Raw genomic sequence first — 16,758 nt, 5'->3', positions numbered from 1 at the left:
GTAAAACGGGCCCCCTTTTTTAAATTGTATTTTTACCTTTTTTTGGGGAAAATTTTTCATTTTCACCATGATAGTGAATTGACAAGAGGAAATAAAAAGTGGGCCCCCATGTTGTGGTTTCCATTTCAAGCCTCCACCACTATCCCAGGTACACATTTAGTCATCTATTTTCACATTTCATAATTTTCTTGTATATTTTTCTTGTTTTTTTGTGTATTATTTAGTTTTTTTTGTATTATTTTAGTTTTTTTTTAAAGTAGCCTATAAATAAATTATTTTTTATATTTGTAAATTCTTGATTTTGACATAAAATATTTTTGAACAGTTAACCCTAAACCCTAATCAACAAATTTAGAAATCAAAACCAAACCTAGATAATTAACAAAATGAAATCGAAACAAAAAAAATAAAAAAATGAAATGGAAACAAAAACAAAAACGTTCGAAAAGGAAATCGAAATAAAACCGAACATATGTACCTAAATTATTCTTAATCCTCATTAGGCAATACAAAAGTTACCACTAAATTAGTATAACCTTAAAAGTAATTAACATTACTCTTCAAATTTTAGATATCAAAGTTTAGGCTCAGGTTTATGCCATGTCATGGCATAAAGGTCCTATTATGGTCCTATTATGTCATGTGATGGTATAAAAGGATCAATTATGGACACATTATGTCATGTCATGGCATAATAGGACACATTATGCCATGATGGCATAATATGTCCTATTATGCCATGACATTGCATAATGCATTCATAGTTGGTCCTATTATATCATGTCATGACATAATAGGACCTATTATGTCATCATGGCATGATAGGTCCTATTATGCCATGACATTGCATAATAGTCCACCTATTATGCCATCATGGCATAACAGGTCCATAATAGGACCTATTAAGCCACAACATGACATGATTTTCTCAAAAATTGCCAACTTCATCATCTAATTCATCTCCAACACTGAAACTATGCTAATTCGACATGTTTACTTAGTATGATAGGACCAATTATGGACCTATTATGCCATGATGGCATAATATGTCCTATTATTCCATGACATTGCATAATGGATCCATAGTTGGTCCTATTATGTCATGTCATGGCATAATAGGACCTATTATGCCATCATGGCATAATAGGACCTATTATGCCATCATGGCATAATAGGTCCTATTATGCCATGACATTGCATAATAGTCCGACTATGCCATCATGGCATAATAGGTCCTATTATGCCATGACATTGCATAATAGTCCGACTATTATGCCATATTAGGACCTACTAAGCCACAACATGACATGATTTTCTCAAAAATTGCCAATTTCATCATCTAATTCATCTCCAACATTGAAACTATGCTAATTCGACATGTTTACTTAGTATGATAGGACCAATTATGGACCTATTATGCCATGATGGCATAATAGGTCCTATTATGCCATGATGGCATAATAGGTCCTATTATGCCATCACATTGCATAATAGGTCCATAGTTGGTCCTATTATTAGATTTTTAAAAACTTATAAATATCTTGTGTATCATTTAACATATCCACACCTAAAGGATTTGGTTTTGCATAAAAATTAAAAAAGAGAGAAAAGAACATAATTTTTTTATTCATGGGTGAAAACCATTCTTATGACACCTTGGACAAGTACCTTGGCATCATGTATAATTTTTTTTAAAAGTACCCTACACTTGGAGTATACCATAATCCATTCAAATTCTCTTTATTCTCAACCATCCTTGTCATCATCCATATCATGTATCTCACATTCCTAGTTTTTGACCTTGATTCAAGTGTTTTAATCATTTTGAGACATGTTTTAGGAAAATTCTAATATATAAAATCCTATTTACAGAGAACTATTACAAAAAAATTGAGAAGATGAGTAACATATATCCACATCTCTACCAAAGTAGGGAGTATGAGTTGAACATGTGATGCCTACCTAGGTAGATATCTACCCATGTAATCTTATCCTATCCTCTAGGTGCAAATATGCAATACAATAGTTAGGTAAACGGAAGAAAATAATGATGCACCAACAAAGTGAATGTACACATTGAGGTGACACATAACATAAAAGAGAAACCACTAGATATCACATGATTTAATATTTTATGTTTACTTCATATTCTATTACTTCATGTGTTTTATCTCCTATTTTTACATTAAATCTAATCTTTATTAGTAACTACTAATTTCCCATAATGATTGATGTCTTATACTTTAATCTTTGTTCTAGCTTATGATCTTCAAGACTATTTGCTTCACATGTATGTTCATATAGTGTTTTTTTTTAATCTTATTAAAGCATTATCTTATGTTTGTGTAGTGGTTAATCTATCTTCTTAAAGTATTATCTTATGTTCATACATTGGCCTATTATTATAGAGAATATAATAGATTATCACTATTTGATCACGCATTTTTGCATCTTAATATCATATGATTGTGCCTCACATGATGATCTTATGATCATATCTTGGTTTATAGAGCATAATGATCTTACATTTCAATATCTTATTTTAAGCACTTATCATCAATCCTTATATATTCTTACACTAGAAGGAGGATCATCTTATTTCTCACTTCTTTTATTGATCTTATGTATGAAATATTTTATATTGATTTTAATAGTTGATGCATTTTACAAGAAATGAATTTATTAAATTGAATATATAATAGATTTATGATGTCTCATTGAAAGTTTTTATTAAGTTTTGTGTGCAAATTTTATATTTAAAGATTCAATAGTATGTACATGTATTTTTTTTTAAGTTCAATATTATATTATATATTTCATGTGTATCTCATTCAAAAACATAGAAATGTTACTATTTATAAATGTTTTTTTTTAATTTAGTAAAATAGATTCTTCTTTTTTTTAATTTATAAATGTTTTTTATTTAATTTAATTCATGTATATCTTTATATATGTGTTTGAATTAGAACTCTTAAATGAATGTCATTTAGCTGATCCAATGATGGTATTACAATCATGCTGAATAGGAATACTATCTTCCTCTATCAACCAGAAGAAACGTCGAATTGCAGAGTTTTCAGTTGATCCTTTTGACAACTTTGAATTGCACCAATCTACAACTGCATGAGCATCTCTGAATTTCACTACATCCTTGAATTTCAATTGTTCTCTAGCAAGAGCTCTTTTTATACAGGCACCGACTCCATCGTGTTCCCCCTTACCATGTCCCACTTCAAAAAAACTCCATAAATGTTGGACATTGGTTATCTTGTGAACTTTGCATAGCCAATAAAACATTCTTGCATTTTTGAATTGTTCAGTGCAGTTATCTGACCATATCATATGTTGTTTCATGTCAATTTCTCTTTCCTTAAGATTATCATAAAATACCTCGAAGCAATGTTGAACAAACTCTGAAGAGTGTAATTGATTATCACTAACATAGAAATGATACTCCCTCAAAAAATTTCTGTTATCTTCTATACTATCATGGTCATGTCTATATATAATGTGCACAAATATGGCCACTTGCACTGAGTTGTAGTATTGTGATTGAGTTTCCTCTTGTGGTTTTAGAGTATAATTTTCTGCAAAATCCACAACTGATACTATTGTTCCAACTGGAAATGTGTTCTTGTATATGCAAAATTGTCCATCAAGCCATTAGGCATGTTGGGAATGTTTCACATATTTTGGAACAATATGAGTTTTAAACTCACTAATAAATGCATTCACACTATTATGTTCTGTAATCAATTCTAAACGTTTCCCCATATTTCCATCCTTTAGAGGGTATTATATATTATTAAATCTCCTAACATCAACCTTTTTTTGTCCAAACTCAGATGAAACATGTTCATGCAAACATTCACCTATCGAAGAATAGTTCCCACATAAATTTCAAAGGCCATAAATGCATGAATTGGAAAGAAATAATTGTTCATTAGGTGGTTTACAAAATAAACTTCCAATAAAATCTTTTATAGTTTCAGGTGGAACATAAACACCACAATCCTGCACAAGATCATTACCATGCAACATAGAACGTATATATCGAAAAACATCATAATAGTAACGAAACTGAACATGAGTTTTACAACAAGAAGATATTCTTTGTTTATTGATTTTGAAATACCAGGGTTTGCATTTTTCAAATGATCTTTGACTAATTCGTAAATTCATTAACACAGATTCATCACTAAATTTTTTAAAGAATTCAGTTTGAGTCATGTCAAGAAGATGTTTTGGATGAGGATCATGAATTTTTGATCCCACCCTTAACTTTAAAACATCTCTAGCATTTGATCAAACTCTAATGTTATCATGCCAAAATTTTGCAATTAATTGTTTAGTTTCATCATTTAATTTCATGTCTGACCTTTGAAGTCTACCACTAAAAATCCAACAATGGTTTAGTGGATCAATTTCAATTATGTCTCTTCTTTTGGCCACTCTTGACAAGGTTCTACGATGTAAGTTCAAATAGCCACTTACATCACTTAACATTCTTTTACTAACAATCATTTTGTCAACTATAGCAGTCGTTATAACTCTACGTGTTGCATTCTTATCTTTAGATCAACTTGTTTTTCCTATAGAATCGATGACACTGGCAACTGTAGATACAACTTGCTTATATGATTCATCTTTTCTTTTTGGTTTTGCATAAATACCTATTTTTTTCATGACTTTACACATTTTTAACATTTTTATTAATTGTAGCATTAATTGGCATTGGAATCCTAACTTTTTATTATAGAAAAATTGTTTATATAATCTGTTTGCATGTGTTCTGATTTGTCTCCAAGAAACTAACCCATTAAGATTATCTAGCACATTGCTATCAATAGTAAACAAATTACATTCATTTTCTTTTAGAGAGGGTGGTGTAATATTTTCAATTTTTATTTCTATTCGTATTGGTGTATGAAATTTATATCCAGCTTCATTTAAATCAGCAATTTGATTGGCATCAGAGTCATCGAGATTTAAAAACATACCAGGATTTGCATCCACATGAACATTTGCATCAACAATCATACCCGTGTGTGGTTCTACATTTCTTGTATCCATCATGATGTCTTCAATGGTCTCATCTACAATGGGCACTGAACTAGATGCTTCAGAAGTGTTATTCAATTGTCGTTGTTGTGATCTTCGATCTCTTTGGCGTTTTGCCTCCTTCTCTCTTTGTGCTTGAATTTCGTCCACTATCATTGTCCTCTTTTTTTTCTTTTGACGTTGCTTAGAACCCATTTTTACAAACTCATCTTCAAAAAATAATATCTTTTTACTAAGTTCTTCAAAAAATCATGTAAAAAATCTTTGTTAGTATGGATTTCAATGATAGTGTGGTAAATCGATGCAATCTATCTTTTTTTTTATAGTAACAGTTATTTAGAAACAGGGGCCCGTTATATAAAATTTAAATCCCCAACCCGCCACTTGCCTTGGGATTAGGCCTGGGATAGGCCTGGGATGGCCACACCTAAGACATGAACCTGCAAATTCAAAGCTCCATGAATGAAAGCACAAATATGAACTTCTGAAATAGTTTACATGCCTCTAATAAGAGAATTTTTATACGAAATTAAAACCCATTTCAGATTATACTGTCTAGATTCTAAATATGTAAATTAATTTAAAAATTGATTATTTTAACTATTTTTCATTTAATTTATACTAAATTAGGTCCATAAATTTGAAATATTAACTAATTTTCTTAATTTAATAACTTTTTATTTTAATGAATTTTGAAAAAAGAAATATATGTCATCAATCCACACAAAATTCTTTTCTATTAAAAAAAAAAAATTCAAAAAATGCTAAGTTTATGTCAAATTATGTGGGTCGTACACATCAAATTTTTAAAAAGATAATTACGGCCATTAAAAAATTAATTAAAAAAAAATATTTGAAAAAAAAATACAGAAAATTATGCTCATCAATCTTCAGTGTGTTAAAAACCATTTCCCAAAATGGTTTGAGAAAATAATTTTAATTGTGTCAAAAAGTGTGGGTCATACACATGCATGGTATGGTCCTGAAACAGGCATTTTTAAAACATAGTTTTTAGAACTCCATTCAAAACATTATTTTTTATTATGTGGGTATTAAAATAAATTACATATTTGAAAAGTAAACTCAGAGGGCTATCTTTTATTTTCCTGACTTTTTCCAAGATTCAATCTCTAAGTGTTTCAAAATTTAAGCTCAAATGAGACAAAATCTGAAAAATAGGGAAAACACTTCAACTTTTTGGCCAAAAAGTGGACTCATCTTCTTGCATTGACCCCCATAATTTCTCCCCTTATGACCCCCAAATGCACAAACCAGGCCATGCAACAAGGGTCTCAAATACACCCCTTGAGGTCGCTCTCATAAAGAGAATCTCTCACTCGAGGGCTGTCAAACTTCTACCACTCGAAAGACCATCCTACTCTCCCAAGAGTAGAAGGCTTTGGTTACTCCCAAAACACAGAAAATGCATACAAGAAAATAAAAGACAGATCGCATAATAATAATTTTCACAAAAGAAAATACAAGAGAATCACTTTCACATACAACCAAACTTTCCAACATAGATATGCAACGTAAAACAAATAACAAAGAGATGAACCAACCTTCAATCTGCCCAAAGGTATGCTAGAACTAGTTTGAGGATGAGCAGCCCAAATCCACAATCCTCCCTTCTACAATTAGCCAATTTTTGAATCCAAAAACCAATTTTTCAAAATGCATAGTCTCCAAAAATGGAGAGTGGGTGATTGCCCACAAAATCTCTCATTCTTGCCTAAGAAGACCTCAGTGAGAGTTCTCACAAGTTTCTAAAATTGCAAAAGGAAAAAGTAAGAAAAAGATCAAAAAGGATCTGTCAGCAAAAGGGAAGGTTATCTAACCTAGGTGGCACCTTCTAATTTTGAATTTTCAAACATCTTAGAAAACTCACTTTTTGAGGTGACTAAATAGTCACATGGGAGTAGACACATGCCTAAAAATACTCCTAACCCATAGGTATACCTTATGGACTTTAGGAAACACCTTTAAACTACCCCTAGGAGTCCATTTGACCCCTTATAAACCCATCTGAAGTTTATTTTCGGGTCAAACTTGAGTTGATCACTCCAAAGACTCTCTACCCAAGGAAATTTTAGAACCACTTCAAATGTTTTGAAAAAGCTATAGTTGAACAACTCCCTTCAAGAGACAAGTCAAAATTCAAGACATAAATCAACACGTGTCAAGTGACACAATAAAATACATTACAAAATTACACATGGAAATTGTCTCTTGTTGGATTTAAATAAATCAATAATAAAATTTAACACACATGCATCATTTACTAATACAAATAAAATGCGATACATACGGGTGTTGTCTCTCCAAATAGACAACCCCTGGCTTTACAAATGTACATAGGTCTAGGTTTGGTTCTCCATAATATTTCCATGGTCACATGGATAATTTTCCTGCACATCTCAATTACACATTAGTAATTCCAAATAGCCTCATATAAAATTAAGCACATGAATAAGAATACACACCAAACACTCTGCATACAATTTACATTTAAACAAATCGATATATCTTATATCCAAATAAATCCACATAAGCAATTATCATAATCCTCATAATTTTGATCCATATATAAGCCATGCATCTTATTTCTATCATCATAGTAAGGTCCTACAAACCCAATAATGACATACATCGTCTCAAAGTTATCCTATTCTAGAATCAAATAAAGTTATGTATCCATAACACATCAAAATGTACACCTCAAGGTGAAATGATTCTGTAACTTGGTTCAAATTACTTTTCTTACCAATCTATCCATCTAACATAGCCTATCATATTGAATTATAACAATAATTAGTAAGATCAACCATGCTCAACTGAGTTAACCAGAGCTTGATCAAGGAGAGGCTCTACATCCTCTTCCCCTAGAGATCGACTTACTCCTGGAAGTCGCATGAGGAGAATACGAAATAGGGACATAACATTTCCCACAATTTCAATAGGTTACTCTAAATCTTATCTTGCCTACTAGAAAGATGCATTACAAAAACCAACTTATTATTGTAATTAGCTTACTATCTTCATAAGGTTAAATGCTTACATTTCCCTTTAATCAAAATTCTATGTTTCAACAACTTGCGTTAATGCACCATCCAAATTATATTAATAACACACATCAACTCCCATGATCAAGGTTACACATGATAGTTTACTTATTAATTTCTAGGAGTCATACTTATTAAGGGTTCATGTAAAACATGTTTATCCCACTACAATTGTCATCCATGCTCGCCACTAAAGAGAATTGACATCACAATTTATCCATAATGAATCTACTTATTTTACATCAAGGTGCCTCATAAGGGGGTTAATTACATACTTGGTAACCCACCCTAGGTGCATGATTTCTTCCAACATCCTTAGGCAACAAGGAATAATCAAGTTTAAGTTCTTTGAATCTACCCATAAGTAGGGAAATTTTCTACTTCTAGGGCCCACAATGCTTGGTATTTCTAGGCACCAAGGTTTTAGTTTCATAGGTACATTATTCGCAAAACCCAAACATTAAGGTACATAACCATCCCATTCTAAGGGAGTGATGAAAATTAATAATTATTATTTCTTTTTGATCTCATCCACACAATCATCTCCATACACATGCCAAATTTACCAGTCTACAATTATCATCACTTTCGCAATTCATGAGGTCTAGATCATACACACACACACACACACACAAACACACACACACACATATATATATTATTTTTTATTTTTTGTTATAATTTTCCTCTCTTAGATTACTCACAAATAATTTTATTTAGGAGAATATTCTTTTCTTTACCCTATATTCAAAATAACATTCTTTGTTTATTCTGTGTGCCTAATTTCACTCCTTGTGGTATTCTCCCTTGACACACTATGAGTGGTTCAATGAACATGATAGACATTACACAAATCACATCACTTGGGCTAGCTATAATAACATCAAAATGACCACTTGACACTTTAAAAGATCAAAATAAAAGTTACTTTCACCAAGTCCAATCAAAGAAGAAAAGTGTCGGCAATTGAAAGATACTAAAATTAGCAACATGGCAAGTGCCATAGCTCCAATAAAAAGAAACATAAATTTAGTGGTCCTTTCATCATAAAAATAAATAAATAAAAATAAAGTACTAGCCCCTAGATCGCAAAATACTATTCAAAGAAAGTCAAAAATATTGTCGAATAAAAACTCAAAACAAGATGACCATACTAGCCATGCTATAGGGAGTAACCGCAACACATCACCCAAGATCACATGTCCTGAGTGTGTTAGGAAGTAATTATTAGACTTTTGAAATTATTAGATTATCTATATTCCTTTATTATTTACGAAATATCTTATACACATGAGATTACAATTGTTTTATAGATCATGTTCCATTTTAACATTCACATGATTGCTAGCGCAAGCCACAATTTCTGACATACTTTGTTATCTATTTAGGGTTATTAACATCCATAATTATATCTAATAGGTGATTGCACTAACTCTACCATCCTCTATCCATTCTTCTAGGACTTCCATTGATTTTCTTGGTATGCTAAACCTTGGTTCAATATTACGTGGTAACTCATGCATCGACACTTTCATGTCTTACTCACATGCGGTGGATAGTTCAGCACAAAATTGTCACTTGTATACTTAGGAACACTTAGGATTTGAAAAAAAATAAAAATAAAAAATGTAATCATATAATTCTACTAGGGACATCATTTGTTCTCTTAGCCCTTTGCTAGCTCCTTGAATTTTCACCTCTAATCATCCTTTCATCTTCGTCAATAAGGAGCATGTTGCCAAATTACTAACACTTATGGTTAAGAACCATTTGGGGTGGACTAATTGTCAAGTAAAAACAATAACGCTTGACAACTAATTCCTTCCCACACATTTCATGACATATTTCAAACAACGCGGAGAGTTGACTTATTCCCTCCTACTTCCCTTATGCAACTTATGATATCAAGGGGGTGTGCACTCAAGAAGTGACCAACACTCACCCTATTAATTAAAATTTGGTAAAAAAAAGTTATCTCTTTCCATATTACTTATTTATATTTACTTACTAGCCAATTTTTAGCATATCACAACTTACAATTTCCTTCAAACCACGTAAACCACCTTATCATCATAATATCCTGTTACCCAATTATAGTATAACATAAGGGTGTCCAATAATTACCAATGTCTTAAGACTCCCATAATTTCCAAGTTCTCCCTTGGCTAACCACATAATTCGGCTCCTTATCCATGTTCTCATAAAATATCTTATAATGCCAACTAATCATCATTAAAACCTTCGTATTATAATACTGCTATACTATCTTTCCATGAGCCATTTCCATCTTCATGTTGTTTCATCCATACTTAATGTTTTCACATACCTTCACACTTGAGTGCCATAAATTTACAAACCTACTTCGGTTGTGTCAAGTAGTTAGATTGTGTTACATATTGTCTTGTATCTAGTGACTAGCGATGATTGGGTTGCACTTTTCACCTTAGGTTCTGAACGAATATTAGTTACTCATTCCTAGAGTATAAGATCCTAATACTTTTACACTCCTTGCACTTCAATAGGGATTTTTTTACGATTCCCAAATCATCCCTACTCTCTTTGCCATCAATTAAGATTGTCTTCCCACAAGGGAACTAGTTGTGGCTTTACTTTGCTTGTTTCCCCAATTATATAACTACGGATGAACTTAGGGTTAATTGCAATTATGTGCTTTAACCCAAGAAGTTCATGTTTCCTTTCTCCTTAGTTAATTCATCTATAATATTTCTAGGGTCCACTTATCAAGGAGATTGTCATTCATCATTTTAGTCCTTATCTTAAGGGTGATACAATTCTAGCTTCTCTGCGTTGCTACAAGGATTGTCTAACGAAATCTCTTAATAAGCAACCTAGCCTGACCACACGCTTAAGGCACCTATTCATTAGGATAGGTTAATGCTTCTTTCTAATATTCGCAAGAGTACCTTTTAACTCTTCTTCATTGTTGTCTCAAATGGTGGTCGTGGTCCTCGAACCACCAAAATTTTCGTATAGCTTAAAAACAAATTAACTTGAGTTGTCGCTATCTCAATTATCTTGGTTATTGCGTCTTCATCTTATGTCTAACTAGCTTTCTTGACTTACCAAGTCAAGAACATACCTCGATGGATGGTATTCTCTTAGTTACCATCAGAGGTATTTTATTGTAGAAATAACTCCTCCTACTTGATTTGATTAGGGCAATAATTGCATTCAGGTTCCAATTTAATGGTAACCTTATAAGTACTAATGATCTAAATTTCATTTATTAAATACCGAGAATATTTATAATTTTAAAATGTTTGTAGCCTCTGGGGTCTTATTATGTCATAAACATTATGACTAATTAGTTTCAAATTTCAGGGCTTTTAGTGCCCCTTGGAACCCCTTAAATTGATATATATTGATATGTTGATTTAGAAGAATATTCACTTATATTTCACTTGTTATTTCGCAAGTTTCCACCTAGGTGTTATACTTCGAAGCTATAGTTTAGTTCAAATAAGTTATGAATGTAGCCCATGTTCACCAGTGTATGAACCTAGGGCTTTGATACCAAAATGTCATGCCCAAACTTTTGGGCAAAAACACACACAATTTTTTTTTTTTTTGATACACTTAATTATGTGCAAACTTTGTTTAATTAGATGTGACAACTTAACAGGTTGTTCCAAGTGGAATCTTAAATTATAATAAAATGTTTTTCTAACGTGAGTGATGAATAGAACAAAATTATCTAGAAGCCTTAGGTTTCTATAAAACTCCTATACGACAAAGTCAGGATATTCCTAACATATCAGTTTACGATAACTCCTATAATCAAACGGAACAAAGTGATTTTATAAGGACAATAATTAAATTCACATCGAATGTCCCTTTTATTGCAGTTGCAAATTATAATTCATAATTTAGATCGACTTCTACTAAGTAGGCATTAATATAATTACTTGATTCAATAATAATTATTTATCTCCTAACAAGTTTCCTTCATCCGTGATAATACATCCTTCCTTTATAACTTGATTAAATCTTGCGTCTATAAATTAATTATTAATGTGATTTTAACGTAATAATATTAATAAATTGAGCAATTGAAATTTGAAGTGTCAAACATTAAAATGTTAATTGCTTTATTTAGTATAAGATTCCATCTAGGCTAAATGAGTTCGCAAGACCAAGGTCTTGGACTTATTTTTGAATATATATAATTCCACCATGATATGCTCTTCCAAGGAAATTATAATTATCTCACCATTTAATAAATAAATAAATTCATTTAAGCAAAAACCCCTAAATTAATTTACAGGAGATAGTATTAATCTCCAATATCCATTAATTGCTTTTAGGAACTAAATAAATTAGTCCTAGCACTTAGATTATTAACGCCTATATTTTATTTTAACAATAATTAAAATGTGATTAATCTAATTCGACTAAAGGGTCAATTAAATCCATAATGTAAATTGCCCTATAAAATTTATTCTGGCATAGCCTAAATTTAGGTGAACCAAAAATAATAATCTCCTATGGCCAAATAACTTACAGAGCCATTAAAATTCCCTAAAAGATTAAACTCCAAAATAATTAGAATTTAAAACATCATTTTAAATTTTTTTTTTATACCCATATGTTTATTAAAAACATATATATATATATATATATATATATATAATCTAAACACCTAATAAAATAATTAATCTACAATTTAACCCATGAAACCCTAGCAAAAATATATTAAAAAATGCCCCTTACATTTTATAATATTTGCTTATTTCTTTCATGCTACCCTAACCCTAACCTTTTCTTTTATTCTGTTTAAAATTTCGAAATACCATAACCTGTACCAGGTTAGGGTTTCATATTTTTTTTTTGTGTTGCAAGAAGGAGGGCCAAAGGCATGGCAGAGGGTTTTTGAGGCGGCCGCAATTTTTGTGTTTGAAGGGGGACGCAGTGGTGGTGACTGTGGAGGGGGCTCCCCGCAGGAACGGCCGTAGTCGTGCCTACGGGTCATGGCCCACAGTGGCGGCCTTGGCCGCCGCTGTGAGTCGCGGCCCGCAGCCTGGCTGTGTCGTCGCTGTGGGGCATCACTCACAGGGTGGGGCGAACCCTCCCCGACTGTGGGTTGCGGCCCACAGTGGCAGTTGCGGCTGTCGGTGGGGGGTCACTGCCCACAGTGCGGGGGGGCCGAGGCTCCCCCAATTTACATATTTTTTTTTTTTTAAATAAATTAAAATCTCTCTTTTTTTAAAACCAAGGGTAGGTTTAATATGGATTTACATAGATAAATAATGTTATATATATATTTTTTTTAAACAAAACTTGCAAGAAATTAATAAAATAAATGACAGTACAGCAATAGTCCAATATTTTTATTTCTTCTTTTTTTGATCTAGTCTTAAACCTATAGTGCAATTATTAAATTTTGATTCTGCAATTAATAAAGGAGAAAATGACAGGTTTAATTAAATTTAAGCAGCAACTATATTAGACTAGAAATTATTGGGATGAATCTTAGAGATAGACATGATAATTTTAGATTTATTTTCTGTGAATAAATAGATAGAAAATGATAGAGCTTATTAACATATATTCAACAACTACATTAATCCAGAATTATTTAAATTAAACTTAGAGATATGCATAAGGAAATAAACTGAACTTTTATTTTCAGAAATAACATGCATACAACAAATATTATTTCATTAACTATAAGAAATTAATCCAAAGATAAACATTCAATCTTTGCAATAATAGCTTAATAAAATAATGCATTCCTTTAGAACATATTAATAATACAATATAGTCGACATTACAAGAGGGTGAGATCCCCAACTAGTCTCCCATTTCTATTAAATGAGGACTTTAAATAAAATAGATACATTTTCTTTCCTTTTTAAGAGTAAATACAACATGCAACTTTTTTATTTACATTTCTGCAACTGAAAACATAGTATCCCTTTTTCTTATTCTTTTTCTGCAAATCAAGTACAAAACCCAGCAAATCCTAGCTTGTCCCTTTTATTTTCTTTCCAAGCAATCCTGCAAATAAATTATAAGGCTTGACCATGGAGTGCTCACCTCCCAACCTAGGCTTACTAGAAGCCACCCCCGAGCTTGGAGAACCAAGCCCTAGACAGGTTACAGACATGCAAACACAACAAGCAAGGGAAAAACATATAGCAAACACTTTCCCAACCAAGGCTACACTCCATCACAAACTGTGATGATTTTACATGGGTGGTAGTGGACCAAATACCATGAGGAGACTGTAAGAATGGTAGTTCACAAAGCCACCTCATGACAAATAAAGATATATCATAAGCTCATTAACCGCACATTCCTTATGCCCCCCAAGGCATTTATGCCATACTTTCTCCCCTTATGACCCCCAAATGCACAAACCAGGCCATGCAGCAAGGGTCTCAAATACACCCCTTGAGTTTGCTCTCATAAAGAGAGTCTCTCACTCGAGGGCTGCCAAAATTCTACCACCTGCAAGATCATCTTACTCTCCCAAGAGTAGAAGGCCTTGGTTACTCCCAAAACACTGAAAATGCATACAAGAAAATAAAAGACAAATTGCATAATAATAATTTTCACAAAAGAAAATACAAGAGAATCACTTTCACATACAACCAAACTTTCCAACATAGACATGCAATGTAAAAAGAATAACAAAGAGATGAACAGACCTTCAATTTTCCCAAAGGTATGCTAGAACTAGTTTGAGGATGAGCAGCCCAAATCCACAATCCTCCCCTCTACACTTAGCCAAATTTTGAATCCAAAAACCAACTTTTCAAAATGCATAGTCTCCAAAAATGGAGAGTGGGTGATTACCCACAAAATCTCTCATTCTTGCCTAAGAAGACCTCAGTGAGAGTTCTCACAAGTTTCTAAAATTGCAAAAGGAAAAAGTAAGAAAAAGATCAAAAAGGATCTGTCAGCAAAAGGGAAGGTTATCTAACCTAGGTGGCACCTTCTAATTTTGAATTTTCAAACATCTTAGAAAACTCACTTTTTGAGGTGACTAAATAGTCACATGGGAGTAGACACATGCCTAAAAATACTCCTAACCCATAGGTATACCTTATGGACTTTAGGAAACACCTTTAAACTACCCCTAGGAGTCCATTTGACCCCTTATAAACCCATCTGAAGTTTATTTTCGGGTCAAACTTGAGTTGATCACTCCAAAGACTCTCTACCCAAGGAAATTTTAGAACCACTTCAAATGTTTTGAAAAAGCTATAGTTGAACAACTCCCTTCAAGAGACAAGTCAAAATTCAAGACATAAATCAACACGTGTCAAGTGACACAATAAAATACATTACAAAATTACACATGGAAATTGTCTCTTGTTGGATTTAAATAAATCAATAATAAAATTTAACACACATGCATCATTTACTAATACAATTAAAATATGATACATACGGGGTGTTGTTTCTCCAAATAGACAACCCCTGGCTTTACGAATGTACATAGGTCTAGGTTTGGTTCTCCATAATATTTCCATGGTCACATGGATAATTTTCCTACGCATCTCAATTACACATTAGTAATTCCATATAGCCTCATATAAAATTAAGCACATGAATAAGAATACACATCAAACACTCTGCATACAATTTACATTTAAACAAATCGATATATCTTATATCCAAATAAATCCACATAAGCAATTATCATAATCCTCATAATTTTGATCCATACATAAGCCATGCATCCTATTTCTATCATCATAGTAAGGTCTTGCAAATCCAATAATGACATACATCATCTCAAAGTTATCCTATTCTAGAATCAAATAAAGTTATGTATCCATAACACATCAAAATGTACAACTCAAGGTGAAATGATTCCGTAACCTGGTTCAAATTACTTTTCTTACCAATCTATCCATCTAGCATAGCCCATCCTATTGAATTATAACATTAATTAGTAAGGTCAACCATGCTCAATTGAGTTAACTAGAGCTTGATCAGGGAGGGGCTCTACAGTAACCTTCAAATGTTTCTTCCTCTTCTTCACGTGTCTCATCTTTAGCAGAAATAAATTGTGCTATGGCACAATATTTAGGTGATTGACAAGCAACACACTAGGGAGTATCATCCACCATGTTCATTGTATGTTTCTGTAATGGATCAAGGGTTTGTTGTTCTTGTTTACCCTTTTGCTGTTGGAAAGGCTTTCCATCTTTCTAGTTTCTATTGTAATGGTAGTCTTGCAATCTTAGTGGTCTATTGAATTTATTGAATGGTGGCTTCTCTGGTACAAAACTCTTGTCATTTTTTGCCACTGTCTATTTTAAATCCTTCAAGGTATTGAGTACATTGTGCCATCTTTCTTCTTCTTTAGGTTTTTTACCTAAAGACTTCTCAATTTTATCTTTGGCATTCCTAGAAAATCTAGTATCCTCTCTTCTTCCGAGCTTACCTGAAGCTCTTCTATTTCCTTCCATTTTTATAGCTATTCTAAATGCAACTCTTAAAGTTTGAGGATCCTTGTCTCTAAGTATATATGCCATTTTCACATCAAATGCATTCATATATGTAGTTAGACAAACATTGTTATCCAACCTTAACACTTGAAACAACTTATGCATAGCCTTCTGAAATATGATATTGAAATCAGACACATCTTCATTCAATG

The sequence above is a fragment of the Cryptomeria japonica genome, chromosome 4 (genome assembly GCF_030272615.1).
Source record: "Cryptomeria japonica chromosome 4, Sugi_1.0, whole genome shotgun sequence".
In the NCBI taxonomy this organism is placed as follows: domain Eukaryota; kingdom Viridiplantae; phylum Streptophyta; class Pinopsida; order Cupressales; family Cupressaceae; genus Cryptomeria; species Cryptomeria japonica.
This window is presented reverse-complemented; position numbering follows the sequence as displayed.